General features: G+C 35.3%; 1 long non-coding RNA gene across 4 annotated transcripts in view; it reads left to right on the top strand.

The window, feature by feature from the left end:
- Positions 1-19,571, top strand: part of LOC109263772 (uncharacterized) — a 220,655-nt gene that overhangs the window by 82,009 nt on the left and 119,075 nt on the right. For 2 of the 4 annotated variants that reach the window (XR_002078385.2, XR_008420452.1), the window contains exons 3-5: positions 7,125-7,337; positions 17,816-17,905; positions 18,487-18,606. This is a non-coding gene — a long non-coding RNA (uncharacterized LOC109263772). Of the gene's footprint in view, positions 1-7,124; positions 7,338-16,811; positions 17,110-17,815; positions 17,906-18,486; positions 18,607-19,571 lie in introns of those variants that run through there. The other 2 variants (XR_008420450.1, XR_008420451.1) reach the window with 2 other exon arrangements.

Here is a 19,571-nt window from a genome sequence, read left to right as displayed (position 1 = left end):
GGTGTGGCACATCTACAGAAGATGCTGCAATGGATCACACAGTGCTAGCCCCGTAGATGGAGAATGTTAGCACAGACTCCCACAAGTGTCTGGCTATTTAGGGTGGGGGAGGGCAAGAAAAATGGTGCTTACCTGCTCCTTCATTGCCAGAGAAAATTTCTGTAGATATCTGTTACACTGGTACATGTCTTAAAATTAGTCAATAAATCTCCTTTATGTATGCCCCAGGCACTTTCAAACTGCTGCTTCTGTGCTGGGTCTTGGGCTCGGTTATTTGGTATGTTGGCTTTTTAAGTGTGGGGACTTAGTTTTACATTGCCCTTCAGTTCTCCTGGAGTAAAGCACACTGGTTTTTAAAGACTCTGGAATGAAGCCCCACTGATTTTCAAAGACTGACACCCATCTTCCTAGTGTGAGTCCCCAGGGCCAAGGGTGCCTAGTAAGGAGTCTGATGTCCTTGCTCCCCCATGCTTATTATATCTCTCCCATTTGTGGTTAGTCACACTGGAGGCTTGGGTCCTAATCACATCTCCATCCCACCTATTATTTCCAAAGTGGTCTTCTCTCTATGACTAGCTCTGGAAGATTTATTCTGCCAGTCTTTTGATTGTTTTCAGGGAGAGTTGTAATGCATGTACTTGTTGTCTCAGTGTGTCCATGGGAGGAGGTGAGCTCAGGATCTTCCTTCTCCACAATATTCCTTCCTAGCAACCACTCATTTCATGATTTTTAATGAGTATGTACATCTATGGAACTAAAATCTCTTTAAAGGTGTAGACCATTACTATGTCAAATCCAACATAATCCTCACCTTTTAGCCCTCGGCTAAGAGAGTCATTGTTCCAGTTTTTATAGCATAGATTAATCTACTGATATTAGACTTCATTGTCATTCCAATGAATTGTATAATATCTACTCATTTGTGCAATGGTTCTTTTATTCAGCATAATGATTTTGAGATTCATCCATGTTGTAATGAATGGTTTATTCCTCTCTGTTTCTGGGTAATATCCCAGGGCATGAACATACAATATTTTATTTATTCATTCATTCTCCCCTCGATGGAAGCTTGGAGTAGTTTTCACTTCAAGCTTTTGGTGATAGAGCTGCTGTGAATATTCTTGTGCAAGTCTTTTTGGTGTACACATGTTTTCATTTTTCTTAGGTAAATACTTAAGAGTAGCATTGCTGGATTATAGGGTAGACATTTGTTTAGTTTTATAAAGGAATATTTTCCCAAAGTGGTTGTACCATTTTACATTCTCATTGACAATGTATGAATATTCTGGTGACTCTCTAAGCTCGCCAACATCTGGTATTCTCAGTCTTTTAAATTTTAGATTTTCTTTAGAGGTATCTCATTGTGGTTTTAAATTACATTTTCCTGATGATTCATGATATTGAACACTTTTTCATGTGTTTTTCAATCATTTGATTATCTTCCTGTATAAACTGTTCATTATTTTTTCCCATTAAAAAAATTGATTGTTTTTCTTTCTCCTTGCCCCATTTTGAAAACTGAGAGTATTGAATCCAAGTGAAATCACTGTGTTATTTAATCAGGTTTTTTTAAACCTCAGTTATATGAAACTATCCAAATTGTAAAGCAAATGTAGATAAATCAAGTAAAGGAATATTAGGCACAGTCTCCAATTTTAAAGAAGAAAATAATTTATGTTTTCATTGTAGTTTTCCCAGTGCTGATAATGGCTTATCTTATCTGGAGCAGAATATGACAGCACAAACTAGCCTAAGATCTCTCAAGCTATCTTTAATTTTCATTTTAACTCTCAGAAGTTGTAAGATAACCATCTGATTTAGTTAATACTTTTCTGAACTTGTCCCTCAAACTTGGAAATCTCTCTCCACCATTTATTATTTCCTTGTGAAACTCAAGTGGCCATCTCACTCATTACCCTCCATATTATTTAATAATTCTATATTATCGATAGCCAACTGCTAAACTTAACAGTGGGGGATCAACTTGAGAAGGAGCAGAGGGGTGATAAATGCATTCCCCTTATTATCATAAAGTTGGAAAATTATGACCATATGCATGGACTGAGCCAGAAGGGCAGAAAATTCCCTTTGACTCCTTATTATTCACCCATTGTGCTGTTCTAAGTTCCTTTAGTGGTCAAAGGGTGACAGAAGCAATACATCAGGCTTTTGCTGTAAAATGTTATCTAAAGGCAAAAAGTGGACCTGTAGGACAGATAGAATTCTACACTGAGCCATGGGATTTATGACAAAATTCTATAACCATATAAAAAATATCTGTGACTACATTTATGTGAAGCAATGGTGCCATTCTTTGGCTGGTTTAGGTAATCACAGGTGCACATTCTTAGTCATACTAGAGATATATCCCAGTAGACATTTTGGGATCTGTTTTGAATTTAAAGTGGAAGTTCCAAGACAGATTTGGCAATTCTTTTCAAATTCTCTTTTTCAGAGGAAAATACACGTTATGGGAAAACACTGGAAAAATTTAGGTTGTGGTTAAAAAATAGTATGCTACATGTATATATGCAAAAACACACTCTTGGTTTGATATATTATTTTTTTGTGACACCTCTGGATGTGCTTTTGGTCATGTGAAAGGAAACATGTAAATAAATAAATTTCCATGAATATGAGAGAGGAAGCTTAGCAATGAGCACAAACAGCAAGCAAAGCAAGGACTGAAGGCCAGAGGGATCCAGATTCTAATTCAATATTGGATCAGTTACTCTGTGATAAAATGTTTGCAATATTATTTTTAAATATGCAAGTCGATCATCTGGGGAACATCAGCTATTATGTTTCAAATAGAAGGATTAAGGTTTTTTGAGAAAAATTGAGAAATACTAATTTTTCTTTCTGTATCACTTCAGTTAATAAACTTGCTTCTCTGTCATTCTAAATTAAATATTATTACCTAAGGCAAACAATGAACCTGTGCTGCCTTATTTTTTCCACGTCTAAAAGGTAGGGAAGAAATAAATAATCTGGAGCATTTTTGTGTTTTTTTGTTTTTTTGTTTGTTTTTTTTTTTTTCAGAAAGAGGCCAGCATACACTATGTTGTAAATATTAGCCAGAAATATATATTAATGAGAATATGCAACAGTCCTCTTGGAAAACTAGTCATTTATTTTTTGTCCTTCATTCCACTTCTCCCCCCTTTCCCTTTCGCTTATTGGGATGAGTGTATCAAAGAGAAATTTCAGTTTATGCCTCTTTTGGGCCATGACTGGGCCTATTTGTTCTACAGGCTGGTGTGTATGTAGTGAGGTAGCTTCCTGGTCCAGTGACTGTTTTGTAAAGTATAACTTTCCAGCACATAGCCTAAACAATGAATTGCAGATGTATAGCAAGTTATTCTCTCAGGCCTAGAAAGTCCAGATAGGGCCAGAGGTGGCTGATATCCGTGTTTAGTAGCCTCCAACTATGAGCAACATTGAAATGATCCCTGGCTAATAGTTACAAAACAGTATGTTCGAAGGAAGGTCCAATAATATCTGCAGCCATCTGACAATCTGAATAGTCTTCACTCATGCTAATAATTGTTCTATCCATGGGTATCTCTCTATTCAGGACTCGGGTTCAGGTTGTACTAGTTGTGGGACCCTACCAGTTTATAGCTGAGTTCAGGTCTCACATACCTAAAGACCATGATATACAGCCTGTAGTGGCAGCAGAGTTTTACAAGGATTCTTTTTTTTTTTTTTAATTTTTTCTTAACGTTTATTCATTTTTGAGAGAGAGAGGCAGAGTATGAATGGGGGAAGGTCAGAGAGAGAGGGAGGCACAGAATCTGAAACAGGCTCCAGGCTCTGAGCTGTCAGCACAGAGCCCGATGCGGGGCTCAAACTCACAGACCGCGAGATCGTGACCTGAGCCGAAGTCGGCCGCTTAACCGACTGAGCCACCCAGACGCCCCATTACAAGGATTCTTAATAGGCTTAATTGTGAGTGGCAGTCTCAATCCCTGTATTCACACATATGGGATACTTATATAATTTTTTGACATTTGCGTTCTCTTAGTGACATTTGAGCTTGTCCATGCTCTGACAATGCATACACTTTCTGAGTCTTAGTTTGAGATAGCTTATGTGAAAAAGTTTAATTGGATTAACAATCACTTTGCCCTCAGAAATGCCAACTTCAATTACATTTGTCAGTGAAAGACCTGATTGAGCTTTCCAAATGCAAGAAGTTTAAAGATGAAAGGGGTAGCTGGCTGGCTCAGTTGGAAAAGCATGTTCCTTTTAATCTGGGGTTTGTGAGTTCGAGCCTCATGTTGGGGATAGGGTTTACTTAAAAAATAAAATAATAAACATGAAAGTTAACCAGTTTTTCAAAGAAAATTTGAAAAGATTTTATTTGTAAGTATGGTGCAAATTCAACATTTAATATTTTCCATAATGCTTTGTGTCTTTGTAATTATTTAATGTCAAGAAAATGTGATGCTTTTTTTTCATCTCCAAAAAGATATTTATAGACACTCTTAAATCCCTTCTAGTTTCCTCAAGTGAACTATACAAATATCATCCTTTTTTTTCTGTATGCAATGGCAAGAAAGGACTAAGGAATCCCCGCTGCAAGACATACTGATTATTGGTCTTCCTTTTAGTGGTATCAGCTATTGATAACTTATAGACCATTGTTGTTTATACTAATGAATTAAGTCTGGTTATAAAACACACAAGAGTTCATCAACACTGATCTGTACTCTATGGTAAACTATATGTGGTTCACAAAACAATTATATATCACCAGCAATTATAAATGAAATACAGGCATGACTATCTAGTAGTATCTACCAACTGCTCCTCTCACGACCCTGGCCCTGGGCTTGACTAGGAGAGCAGACTTTTGAATTTCTGTTACAGACAGTCCCTTAAACAGCCTCTGATCTTTTTGGTCTGCTCTTTTCCTTGCTCATACCTTCTTTCTTTGATCTGATACTGATTGCAGAAAGTCTCCAGACACTGTTTCCAAACGTTTTAAGCTAAGGGGTGCCTGGGTGGCTTTGTCAGTTATGTGTCCGACTTCGGCTCAGGTCAGGATCTCATGGTTCATGGGATAGAGCCCCACTTTGGGCTCTGTGCTGAATGCTTGCTCAGAGCCTGGTGTCTGCTTCAGATTCTTTGTCTCCTTCTCTCTCTGCCCCTCCTCCCCTTGAACTCTGTCTCACTCTGTCTCTCAAAAATAAATAAATGTAAAAAAAAAAAGTTTTAAACTAATTTTAAAATAAAGTTTTTTCAAGGTGTCTGGGTGGCTCGGTCGGTTAAGTGACTGACTTCGGCTCAGGTCATGATCTCACAGTTTGTGAGTTCAAGCCCCGAATTGGGCTCTGTGCTGTTAGCCTGTTTTGGATTCTGTGTCTCCCTTTCTCTCTCTGCCCTACCACCCTTGCTCGCTCTTTGTCTCTCTCCAAAAATAAATAAACGTTAAAATTTTTTTTTAAATAAGCTTTTTTCATTTATGCAAAATAGCCATTGATGCATGCTATTTTTAAAAATAATATGCAAAAATGTGTAGAAGAGAACTGAGTCATTTTTTTCTAAACCCCTCCCCAATCTCACACCCATTTCTCTAATAACCAGCCAACTTCCCATTCTTCCTACCTCCCCCACGAAAATAAGAACTTCACCTCAGTGACTCAGATTTAATCAGCTGCAATTTATTGACCAATGGATATATAACCCTACCTCATGCCACAGAGATTTGAAACCACTTTTAAAACAGACATTGTGGAAGTAATTTGTATGTGTCACTGAGTTCTGTAGTTTGCTCATTAAATAGGTAGAAACACACACACACACACACACACACACACACACAGACACACATACACACACACACACAATACTTCACCAATTTATGTACTTTTCCCACCAAGGAAATGTTAGTGGGAGAACCAAAATTTCTGATTGAGGGTAGAGAGTCGTTCATTGAAACACTGGAACCAGAAGGTTCGGCTGCTATATCACATGGACTGGAAGGCTGAGAGCCTTTCAGGATTTCTCTGGGGACTTGATGGGTGTGAGTCATGTTGCTTTCATTTCTGTTCACTTCCACTGCCACCATTCTAACCTGAACCACTATCATCCTTCACTTGGGCAACTGTGTGCTGACCTAGCTGGTCTTCTTGATTCAGTTCTTTCTCACAGATCCGGTGTTCTCCCCAGAATAGCCAGTTCCAATGTGTTGCTTCTCCTTACTCTGACTCACAGCCTTAGATTATCTGATCTCGTCATTTTCTGTTTTCTTCCCTGCTTACTATGGTTCAGCCACATTGTGTTTCTTGCTCTTTATCAACACTTTTGGCCCTTCACATACTTTGGGTCTTTATGCTTGTTTCTCTTTCCATGTGTCGTATCTTGTCCATCTAGCCAATTCTTCACTAGCCTAGCTTTTTCATATTAATCATATCCCAAATTTTAGATTACTTCATCAGAGAGTCTTTCCTGATCATTCTACCTCAAATAGCAGTCTTATTCAAAAGCCCTCTCAGGCTTGTGCTTATATTCTTTATAGCACTGTTATAATCTGTACTTTCTTTATTCATGTGAATGTCTCTATGTATTTCCATTTCCCATAAAGATAGGTATGGTATCTCTCTTATCTCTATTTTCAACATGAGAGGAAGTAACACTAATTGATGGTTAATTGTTACAAAAGCAAACTAAACTCTTCTTAAAAAGAATCACAGTGGTTTATGTAAGAACCCACATCTAGCACACACAGTTGAAATGATTTTCAATTTCAAGCATATCGGCCATTATCAAATATAAAGGATCCAAGATTTTTGCAACTATCTCTCTTTTCCAACTGTCAACCTTGTCTGCCTCTATCCTTTTACCCACCCAGGCACCAGAGGTATTTTTGCATCATTGCAAAATCTAGCTTGGCAATACTTCAGCCAAATCTGTATTATAAAATGTCTCATCATCCAAAGTTCCTCCACCCCCAGGCTATTTACCTAGAATTAAACAGTCCATTTATTTGGTACATACTATCTCCTGCAAGGAGACAAGCGGAAAGTCTGATTAAAGTGACCAGGAGACTTCACCCTTCCTGGGCATTACACATCTTTTTGAAAGAAACTTATTGATACAGATATTTTCCCTAATAGGAACAATATTTGGCGGTGCAATATTTGGAGGGACTTCCACATGCCTGAGTCTTGAGCTAGAAGAAAAGGATTTAGGAACTTGACCTCTTGCATCTGAAAGATTGCCAAGATCTTGCTTAAAGCATACCAACCTACATTAATCCCTGCTGAAAGTATCATGCAAGATTTCATCTTCCTTTTAAATTAAGCATATCTTACCAGTCATCTCTTTCTGTAAGTACGATATTAGTGGGTTTGGTTTGTAAAATGCATATACTATATTACATAATGGACTAGATGCAATATTGGATGCATATTAACATTTTATTCATATGCATTATACTTGTACAACCTTGGTGTATTTGTATCAAAATTCCACTGGCAGTGTTTTGCTTTTGATCTGTGAGCTATTAGAAAGCCTGTTACTACAGATGAAAGGAGTTAGAAAGTTCTATATCATAATGCAGTGCGATCAGTAATTCACAGAGCAGGTAATTTGCAATGACTTGCCAAGCCTTTGATTGCACCGGGTTTATGGCTATTAGCAGTTTCCCCTTTCAAATTTGTATGGTTCCATACTTCCTTTTTGACCTCTTTTTCATCATTTATGGTCCAATTTGGTAGTGAAAAAACATAACTGCTTGCTTAGTGCATGGCTGTCATTCAAACCCCAGTGACTTACCGAGCACTTTGACATTTGTGATGATGAAAAAAACATTAAGCAGGTGTACAGAACACTAACCAGGTTCCTGCAACAATGCTTTATGGGATTCACAATGTACCTCTGGGCTGTAAACTGATTCAGACTTGATTTTCTCTATCAATTTAATCTCAGTGTTCAAACTCCCATTCAAAGAAGGAGGCATAGTTTTCACTAAAATTGAAGTTAAATAAAATCTCCAATAATGATGTTAATATAGGACCTCATAGGAACAATTGGAAGGGCCATGACTGCTTGCCACTAAAATAATATGAAAGTAGGGCTCACGTGTCTACTTTGAAGTCATGCAATTAGGAGTACTACTTGATACTGGACTATATAAAATTTAAGCCCTATAAAATGTCTTTAGCAATGAAAACTTACAGCTCAATGGCATGCTTTAGCCCCTTAGCTGTCTGAATTGTATGTACACCACGTGAAGGAAACATCGTATTATTTTGTGGAGGTTTTTCTTTGCACATTTCAAATTGGTCATCTGTTGTACAGGTGTGCCGCCCATCTTGGTGAGGGTTAGTCTGCCCTCATGTGCAGTGTGTCTGGGGGACATGGAAACCTGCAAGACTCAAAATAGTCCAGGTCTCCAATTAGTGTGTTTGGGGAAGCATTCAAAGTCAGGACCACTGAGTACACGGGACAAGTGGTCAGTGATTTCCCAACTGAGGACTGGTTAGGCGTCGCAGAATCTCTCATTCAGGCCCAGAATAATTTTCAGTTTAAAGCTGCTAAAATGTCACACACAGACTCGAACACACCTGACAACAAAAGAAAGACTGTCATCAAGATCATGCATTTGCTGTCATCATTCTGACATGAAAAGAAATTATTTGTTTCAGTAATATGGAACAGACAGGCATTGCACTTTGACTTTCTGGGTGTTTAACTTATTCGGAAAAATTATTTGAAAAAATTTAAATCTAGAATAGGGAGTTTTCAATTGTTTTCTATTTGTGACTGGTGTTTTCTAGTAGAAAACATAAAAGTCGCATCCATTTATATACAATGCAGAAATACCTTATTGCCACGGAAGCCCCGGGAACAGTAATTAGAAGTAAATTGGGAAGATACGACTGCAGATTCATGCTTACTTGTGGATTCTGAAAATTTTTCACATAGAATATATGCAACTGAAGCTCGAAAGTCTATGCAAGCAGTCAGTGCATGGAAGTGACTCATAGTCCTCCAAGCATTTTGTATAGAAAGTTATGTGTTTCTTTTAGCCACAATCAAGCACATGGAAGGCAGCAACATTAGTTGCTTCTTTGAATATTAAATAGCCATAGCCATGATATTGTAGTAAAATACAACGATATGATATTGACAGCTTCATTTGCCCTTACCATCTTGATATTATATTGCAACATTTTTATCTTGTTTCTGTACATAACTTCTTCATAGGCCATGCAATGGCTATGTACTCCTATTTGAGACCTTTCTCCTGACTGAATGTGTGAGTTAGATAGCAATGATATGAATGGGCCTAAGACGGGAAGTTCAATTAAAACACAAGGTGGTGGTGATGCTTTATGAGTTTTACAGAGATGGCAAGAAATTTTATATCTGCTGTGTCCTTCAAGTTGGCTGTATTTTCAGTGTAGAGTGGAAATGTTCCTGTGAAATTATTGATCTTGACTTTTACCAGGCCTGCAGTAAAGTAAAGGTAACAAATAATGTCATGCTTGAAGTTGGTGAAAAAATATTTGCAGTCATGGTTGTAAGTTGGGGTCAAACTCAGGAGCACTGAACCCAAATCCAAGAGCACCCTGAATTTTTCCAGCCTCACATAATATTTTTATTTGTTTAGTTTTACTGAGGAGATTTTTAGGTTAGTTAACTAGTACTTCCTGCTAACCTGTCTTGATGTTTTACCAGGTCTAACCTAAAAACACATGCTTGTTTTGAGTACATGTGCTGACAACTGCTTAAATACATCAGCCCTTATTTATTGCAAGCTTTGCCTGTGCTTTCATCTTTTCAAAGATTTTGCATGATCCTTTGGTGTAGTTTACTTAAAAAAGTGAATAAATTGATGAGGTATAACCTTCCAGGGAAAAAAAAAGGATAAGGATCCCATTTAAAAAGTGCAAAATATAAACCAAACCGAGAATAGGCAGAAACAGTTTACCCACATATAGAAAACTAGTACAGTTTATTTCCTTAAGAGTGCATTCAACTGTGGCTACAGTTATGTATCTGCATTATAATGTTAAATCTTAATGAATTCCTTCCTAAATTGGAAATACCAAGGAAAATTGTCTCAGTTTATGAAATTACACTTAGCAGGTTTATTTGTTCTCTCTCAACTTGAAACCCACAAGTTTTTATTAAGGCTATGGTTCATATTTCAAATAGCAAGAAATCTTCAGGTGTCTCCCTTTTCTTTCCCTTCAAAATAAATCTACAAAGCACCTGGATTTAGAAGAACAACATAGATATATTGCCCATTAACTCTGAAAACTAGCAAGCACTTCCATGATAAAAATAAACAGTGTGTACCATAATCGATGAGGAGGCAACATCCCACATTGTTTATTGATTCATAAGGTTAAGATTAAAGTGGGATTCTTGCCTGTGTTTATCAACAGATTTTTTTTTTAAGCAGTGAGTGAACCTGGAATCCCACAAACCAATCAATAAAGTTTAAAAGCTTCAGTGAATCTAACCCATAACAGGTCCTTGTTTGGAGAACACGCTCAAGAAACACATGTGTCTTTAAGAGGTCTTGAAAGACTTTACACCCATGGACCATTACCATTTCCAAACACCCTGCAGCATTACCAGCCCAACATATGCTGACTGTATATCACCGTGACCCTCTCACTAAAGCTCTTTTGACTGGAGTGCTTTTAATACCCACTTTCTCAGCTGAGCTCAGGAGTGATTTGTTTTACATGCCACATTAATCCTTTCCACATTTTCTGGATGAGGCAACCACAATTCCACTTGTGAGGTGTTTCTAAAACACAGTTATAGGAATAAAGCAGCAGGGTCCCAGACTTGACAACGTCCCTCTAGGCAGCTGACAAAGTGGGCTATCGTGCCTCGGTTTAACTCTTCAAATGAGCATTTGTGCCCAGCCACTAGGGTGGGCCAGTTTTCTAGGCCAGTAGGAGGCCCCATTTATTGAAGGCAATTTACTCTCAATTAAAACGCTGTAGGAATCTTTGTAGACGTGATGCCTGATTGATACTAATGCATATTAGTAAAATTAAAATTAAGAATAAATGGAAAAGAGCGGTAGAACTGAAAATATATAAAACACACCTCAGTAAAACCAGAGAAAGTTTATACATCACACCATAATTATAGGAAAAGAGATTTAAAAAAATAAGTAAATGGGCAATTAGTGTTCAAAGCACAGCCTTTTATTATGTGGTAATTTTATAGTTTTAACTTTAAAGGCAAGTTCCCCACCCCCCAAATGTATTCCAAGACCAATGAACTTCTGTTGCATACATCCATGAACTTTCCTACATTTTTAATGTTCATCGAATATAAGTAACGTAGGTTTTCAAAATTTCAAGTTGTCAACAAGGCTAACTGATTGGACCAACCAATTGTTAAAAAAAAATTGTTTTTACATGTCAGCACTTGGCTGATTTTATTAACTTGTTAGTATTATGCTCCCAATTTTATGTGCTAAAATCTAACTGTACAAGCAACTTGAGGCCTAAAATTGTGCCTTTATCCAATCCTAATTTATTGTTCTTCCCTCATAAATTTTATTTGTAGCTTCAATGGTCTGAAAAAGCAATAAATCAGAGTGAGGTGAGTTTTACATAGTTTAGATTGAGTTCCTTATTTTCACTTGAAATTAATCCAATCCGTTCCTTCTGGTCTCATTGTCATGTCGCTCCTAGTGTGCCTCCAAGCAGCAGACGACTAGCGTCAAAGGCATCCCTTCTAAGTTGGTGGATATCAGTTACACATGCATAGATGATAAATCATTTACATAAATCATCAGATTGGGGCACTCTCCATAAACCAGAGTTCTGTGAATAAAAAAAAAAATACTCTCCTACTTTTTTCTAATCTCAAATTGTTTTCCTTAGATGATCAGGAATGTGCTTCTAAGTTTTCATAAGAAGCGTTCTAGAGGAAGGTTTTACTGAAACTTCATTGCCACTGTTGAAATCTTGGTTGCCAGAATGTGGCTGGCATAATATAGGATATATACAAATATAATATTTGTAAAATGGATGATGGATTCAAACACACCTCTTCACGTTCCAAACAGCAACCCGGTTATTAATAATAACAATATTATCCAACATTTACTTTAACACTAGAATGCCTACCAAAAAAAGTTAGATATTCCCCATTGACTTTTAAAACAAAATATGATCAAGTAGAAGAAAAAGACACTGATTATAATCTCACTGTCTTTTTCTCTCTACACATACTCACATAGACATGCACATATACCACACTTCCCACAGACTCTACTTAAAAAAAGTAATGTATATTCAGATGTAGAAAGCAGAATTAATACTTAACAGAGTATTGATGCTCTGTATTAAGTACTCTGTTGCAGACAGTTAAGTACTCTACATTTAGAATATGTATATTTCTTTAAATTTTAAAATAATATATATTTTTAGAACTTTGAAAAGTTGAGTTTAAATTAATTGGCCGACAATTGAAAAAGAACTGTGAATTTCCTCTGTGTTTTAAAATTGATTGTTAAAAATGGCGTTTAGCTTTTGGGCCTCTTGTCTCAATGTCTAGAATAAATTCAAACTGAGAGACTTTCAAAGGAAAAAAATGCCTGAGTAAAAAATGAACTTGCTTACACTTTATTGCACAGGCTCTGCTTCCAGTATTTTTAAAGGAAACCTTCTAGATTGCGTTCTTTCTCTAAATTTATGTTTAACAGGATCTAGAAATCCTTGGCCAGCTTAGAAACATAAAAACATTGTTTTTTCTCTGCTTGGACATTTGCTCATTTGAATTTGGGTTCATATTTAGTTATATCCACTGGAATTGCCCATTCCTCTTTTGCCATTGGGCATTTTTTCAATCTTAACAAAACCAAGTCCATATTATAGGCCTGCTGGCCAACATTCCAGGTAAATGAATGGTTTTAAAGAAAAATGGTGCTATTTTTCAAAAGCCTGACATTTAAAAAATACAAGTCCAGAATTGAAGCCTTCAATAATTTTTCCATGCCTATATGCTACAAGAAGCAAATGGTTACACAAATGAATACATCTGGGATTATTTTCAAGCTGTTATTCCCCACCAGGGAAAATATTTAGAAATAAGTCTCAGTCTTTGTGCTGGAACTACAAAGAGGCCAGCCATCTTGATGCTTTTCCAGATCGTTTAATGATTTTCCTCATATTGTGTGGTGGCTTTACTGCCCTGTTTCGTATGCCTTCCCATTCACTGTTGGTAACCATTTATGTTGGGTGTGTTCCAATTTCCAAATCTGTTTTGTGGCATTTATAGCTTGCAGCTAATAAGGCCATTCAGTATTTTTTATATGAAATATTAAAAAATATACTTTACCATGGAAAGCTAGAGGAAATGATTCAAAATTAAAAAACAGCCCTAAAGTATGGAGTAGCCATGCCTTTAAACTGCTCAGTGAGCATGGGTGTGGTTGAGAGGTGGCATTCTGCTTCTAGAGTCCAGGAGATGCAGTGTTAGGTGTGTGTGTTGTGTATATGTATTATATACGTATGTGTGTGTCTACATACGTATGTGTAGTTCAGTAAATGTGTGTACATAAGATATGGGCAGAAGGAAGGGTATCTGTTTATCTTACCCTGCAACCTCTGACTTTATAACTTAGAGCCTACAACAGATATCTACATGTATGTGTTTATCTATCTGTCTACCTATCTTTCCATCTATTTGTTTATTTCTTGGTGTTATTTTCATTATCAGCTTGAATTTTAGAGGGTTTTTTTATTTTTTTGAGTTTTGCCCTCCTGTGACTTTACGTAAAATGAAAATTATTTAGAGTTTCTAAGTTGCATAAATACTGTATGCGTAGGAAACTAAAATCTACATACTTAACTCCAAATTGAATGGTAAGGAATTATTATTATTAAAATAGTCTTTTGGTCAATATATGTTTAAGAAAATCATGTTACTCATGCTTTTATTACCTCTTTCAATCAAATCTAAATGAGATATTTAACATAGACTTCCTTACTTGTATATATTAGATTCAGTTCATAAGTTACTTTGAGTTCCTATACCATACCAAATTTTATACTTAATTTTTTCTTCAACTCACAAAGTAAAAGTGATTAAAAGTTTTAATTATGACCAAAATCTGAAAGAAGATAAAATCTTCTGAAAACGTAATTAACTCTTTTAATATTATCTCTGTGAATTTCAGCTTCAGTGTCATAATATCATATGGGAATAAGTTTCTCATAAGAGAATACAAGCTCTCAGTGTTTAAGAGTGCACAAATAATGCATAAGGTGGAAGTGAGTTGCTTAGTGATGATGTGGCTCATCTATTTCTATAGTTCTGTAAAAGAAAAAAATTCTCAACTGTAACCACAGAGATGAGGATGAAAAATCTTGTCCTTAAGAACTATTTTTAGGTTATTGAATGAGGGAAGACCGCCACTTACAGGATATGGGCACTGATGAAAGTGTATGTCTTAGGCCTACAGAGAGATAAGCTAATTTCTGTAAAAATCGTGTGGAGTGTTCCTACCCTTTAATATCACCTGTATGAGTGGTGTCATTTGTGCAAAAAGGCAGTATTTGAGCTCTTGGGTATTTATATTTTTACAAGAATGACATTTAATTAATATATTTACATATAGATTAAGTTTCATTTGCCTTTTTGCGAAGAAGACAGTATATTTAATTTCACCAAGACATGCTTCATATTAACAATTCATGTAGACATCTAAAAACTTAGGTAGTTTTGAATTATAAATAATATATTCTTATTTTGTAATTTTAAGAGTACTAAGTGATCATTTGAAAGGATTTATCAATAGGAGAGCAGAAATTTAGAGAACTTCCTTAATCTTATCCTTAAAATATATCCAAGTTTATATCAATATTTTTATATGCGGCATATATGTGTTAACAGATTCATGTTATTTCTGATTTTTTACATGTGTACACCACTAGGCTATACACTAATAGTTCATATTATTGTTATGTAAATGGTATTATTAATTTACAAAAACTGATGGAATTTTAGGTCCTGTCCTACAACCTCTTCGTTTTGCTTAATAATTCATGGATCACTTTCTCTGCCAGTACACAGAGATATGCACCAATATTTTTAATATTGTACTGTACTCTCTTAATAAATCATAATTCATTTAAATAATTCATTATTGATAAAATATTTATATTGTTTCCAGATTTTAACTGTTAGGGACAGTTCTTCAATAGGCATCCACTCATAAACAGTTAAGCGTAATTGGGCTTATATATAATATAATACTGTGTCTATGTATATGTATACACACACACATACATACAGAGAGAGATTGTATGTATGTAATTAAACTTATGATGGTTCCAAAAAATTCTCATAATTTACATTGCCAAAAAATTGTCCAGAGGATGCACGTTTTAACCCTTCTATACGAACATGAATATTAGCACGATTTCTTTCTTCTTTCTTTTCCTTAAAAAAAATAATACAAATAGTATGTGCTAATGTACAAATCTCTTAGCCGTACAGGACTATATATAATATTAAAAAGCAATTTTTACTGTCTTCTCCAGTGGTCTTTATGTCCTCTCTCCTCCTGGTCACACACCAATCTCACTCCCCTATCTATTGCTATAGTCTCTCCGTATTTCTAAAAAATCTCAGTGTGGGCATGTGTTCTTAACATAAATACTACGTGTTGGTCACAAGTAGGATCTTACTTTATATTTGACTCTACAATACCCTTTTCTTCACCTGCAAATATATCATGCATGTCTATTTTTTTAATGACTTCATATTATGTAGTTTGTATGCTAATTTATTCTTGCCCTTTTGAAAATATTTATGCTGTTTTCAGGTTTTCCCTACTACAAAAACTACTCATATCAACCTCACACAGAAATCTTTGCCACTTGTGTATTTGTGAAGAATTGATATGTAGAATTGGAATTATGGAATCAAAAATAGGCAAAACTAAAATTTTGATAAATACTGCCAATTGCCTTATTCATCATTTAAAAATATTTGTCAGCCATATGGTAATAATATTTCACTGTTTCTAGTCACAATTTTCTTGTATTATTGAGGTGAAGAAACTGATTGTATGTTTTTAGGGCATTGGATACCTTTGACTCTAAAATGTCAGTTGGGGAAATTTGCTAAATTTTCTTTTGTGTTGATCTTTGCTTACTTTATGATTCATAGGACTTTATTTTATACATTGGAATTATCACTCATTTGACTCTCATATTTTTGTCTTTCTGTTCTGTTAAGGGTTTTCCTTTTTTTCCTTACAGTTTTTGATTTTATATTTTAAAACTTACTAAATTTTTCCTTTTGTGACTTTTGAATTTTGCAACATACTTAGAAAAGCTTCCCGACCTCAAAATGAAAGATATTTATAAATGATTTCTTACAATATGTTGGTTGTTTTTTACATGCATAACACTTTGAAGTCCATTTGGAATTTATTTTAGTGCAAGTGAAGTAGCTGTCCAGGTTTATTTTCCACGTGTTTTTTTTTTTTTTTTCCAAATTATAAGCTATTTGGCCCAATACTACTTGATGAATGATCTAGACTATGTAGATATGCCAACTTTTACATATATTATTTTCCCATGCACATTCGCATCTATTTTTAGATTCTCTCTTTTGTGCCATTGATATGTTTGTTTCCACATCAATATCAAATGTTTCTAATCACTTTAACTTTGTAATAAAATTTAATGCTGTGTAGGACTAGGTCACTCACATTATTTGTATTTCAAAGAATTTTCTTAGCTTTATTCATGTTTGATTTGAGACCAAAGAAAAAGAAATGTTGCTTTCATTGGTAATGTGCTGAATTTTCACATTAATTTAGGAAGTGTCACTATTTTAAAATAGTTTGAAAATTACTATCCAGTAATATGATATATACTCCATTAATTTTTTTTTTAAGTTTTTTTTCTTTTAAGTTTAGAGAGAGCAAAAGTGTGAGTAATGAAGGGGCAGAGACAGAGAGAATCCCAAGGAGGCTCTGAGCTGTCAGCACAGAGCTCCATGCGGGGCTTGATCCCATAAGCCCCAAGATCAGGACGTGAGCTGAAATCAAGAGTTGGAGGCTTAACCGACTGAGCCACTTAGGCACCCTAATGCCCCTTAGTAAGTTTTATAATCATATTCATCTTGATATTAACCATTACTTTTAAAGTTTTCTTACAGACATGTTGTGTTCCTATTGATTTGTAAATGGGATATACATTTTATATGTGATACTTTTGGTAAAGAAAAATAATTTATCTGCAAAGAAATATGTTAAAATTTTTAATAATTTATGCAGTAGTTATTTTGCTTTTCTGAAGACATGTCATATAATCTACAAAAAATTAAAATTTTGTTTCTTATATACGTATACATATGTGTATATATATATATATATATATATATATGTATATATTTACTAATGTGTTGACTACTTATGGAATAATTAAATAATAGTGGTGATAACTGATACCCTTATCTTAATTCTAACTATGATGCTTACTTTTGTGTGTCAGCTTAACTATGATAATGGATACCCAGATAGCTGGCAAAGCATTATTTCTTGGAGGGTCTCTGACAGTGTTTCTGGAAAAAAAGTAGCATTTGAATTGTAGACTTAGTAAAGAAGATCTGCCCTCAACAATATAGGCAGCAGCATCCAATGCATTGAAGGCTTGAATAGAACAAAAAGTCAGAGGAAAGGTGAATTCTCTTTCTCTTATTGACCTGGGATGTTCATCTTCTTGTGCTGTTGGGCATTTTAGCTCCTGGTTCTTAGGCTTTTGGACTCTGGGACTTATACTGTTTGTTTATACCTGATTTTCAGGCCTTCAGCCTTGGCCTGAATTATATCTCTGGCGCTCCTGGTTCTCCAGTTGGCAGAAGGCAGATTGTGAGACTTGACCTCCATAACCTCGTGAGTTAATTCTTATAATAAATCTCCTCCTATATGCCTATATATATTCTATTGGTTCTGTTTATCTAGAGAACCCTATGAAAACACTAATTTTAATACAAATTAAATAATGTTTTATTCTAAAGTATATTCTTCTTATTGGTTTATCATAGAAAAAAATTTAATATTATTACAGAACTATCCATATATTGCTGACATATTCATGAATATTGAATTTTATTAGGTGATTACCCATTTATATTGAGATAGATGTGCCATTTTCATCATTTAATCTATTAATTGGTGAGTTTAATTTCCTAATACTAAATATAATTGTTTAGATTATATTTCCTAATACTAAATATAATTGTTTTTCATTAAAGAAAAGTAAGTATAAATTAAAAGTTTTAAATTGTTGGATTTTTATATGCATTACTTTATTGTCCTCATATTGCAAATTAGATTGGAATGTGATATTTTTGTCATACACTGTTAGTTTGAATAGCCTAAGTTAGATTAGAATGAAATTTTCTTTTTTTATGCTATTTTTAAAAATGACAATATGTACTTATTTTGTGTTTTGATCTGTTTTCTTGGCAAAGTATTTTGTTTTATTGTTTTTCCTGAGAATTTCTACAAATTTACCAATGAAATTGTACCTGGCCTCCTTGTGAAATAATTCTTGACATGGGATCAAGAGCAAGAAGATTCAACTCAAAGAGGTATTACTGAGAAGTGAGAGAAAGAAAGAGAAAGAAAGAAAATGATGTTGGATTATACACAGTATTGCTTGAATAGCAGATGGAGAGCAAATTATGGAAGTTTATGCCACAATAATAGTTTTGAACATCTTACAGATAGCGTAGAGTCATTTAAAAGTTTTAACATTAGCAGGGCGCCTGGGTGGCTCAGTTGGTTGAGCGACTGACTTCAGCTCAGGTCATGATCTTGCAGTTTGTGAGTTCAAGCCCAACGTCGGGCTCTGTGCTGACATCTCAGAGCCTGGAGCCTACTTCAGATTCTGTGTCTCCCCCTCTCTCTTCCCCTCCTCACTCTCTGTGTCTCTCTGTCTCTCAATAATAAATAAATGTTATAAAAAAAAATTAACATTAGCATTTAACAATTAAAGCATTCATTTAGATTGATAATGGACTATATAGAAAGTGACTTGACAGAGAAACAGTGGACAGTATCTCAGGACATTGGGTGGCTTCATGAGGGCACATAGTAGTGGCATGAAGGATAGAGGTGAGAAGATGGATTCAAAAGGCATGATTGATAGGTACAGAGGTTAAAGAGAAAGATCAGAGGGAGAATAAAGGAACTCAGCTTAAGTGACAGACACAATAGACAACACAAAGCCAGGCACTGTGTTGCATTATGGGAAAATGACATGCCTCCCTCACTTATGGAGCTCCTCATCTAGTAGTGAGAGAAATACTAGAAGGTGCATTTCTGTAATTTAATATGGTTAGGATTTCAGCAATAATTATTCAGTCATAAGTGTCCCAGATGGTATTTATGAATCCTGCTTTGTTACTGTCCAGGGCCAGAGGTGTGGAACAGTAAGGTGCATGCAGGAACCTGGTCAGACATGGTCAAACACTGGATGTCCTTAGGGAGATGAGTGGCAATGTGACTGGCATATAGGAGAGGAAGGAAATTGTGTTGAGTTTGGGGGATGTTC

This window comes from Panthera pardus, unplaced genomic scaffold (assembly GCF_024362965.1).
Source record: "Panthera pardus isolate Hobbes unplaced genomic scaffold, ASM2436296v1 HiC_scaffold_8, whole genome shotgun sequence".
In the NCBI taxonomy this organism is placed as follows: domain Eukaryota; kingdom Metazoa; phylum Chordata; class Mammalia; order Carnivora; family Felidae; genus Panthera; species Panthera pardus.
This window is presented reverse-complemented; position numbering and strand designations above follow the sequence as displayed.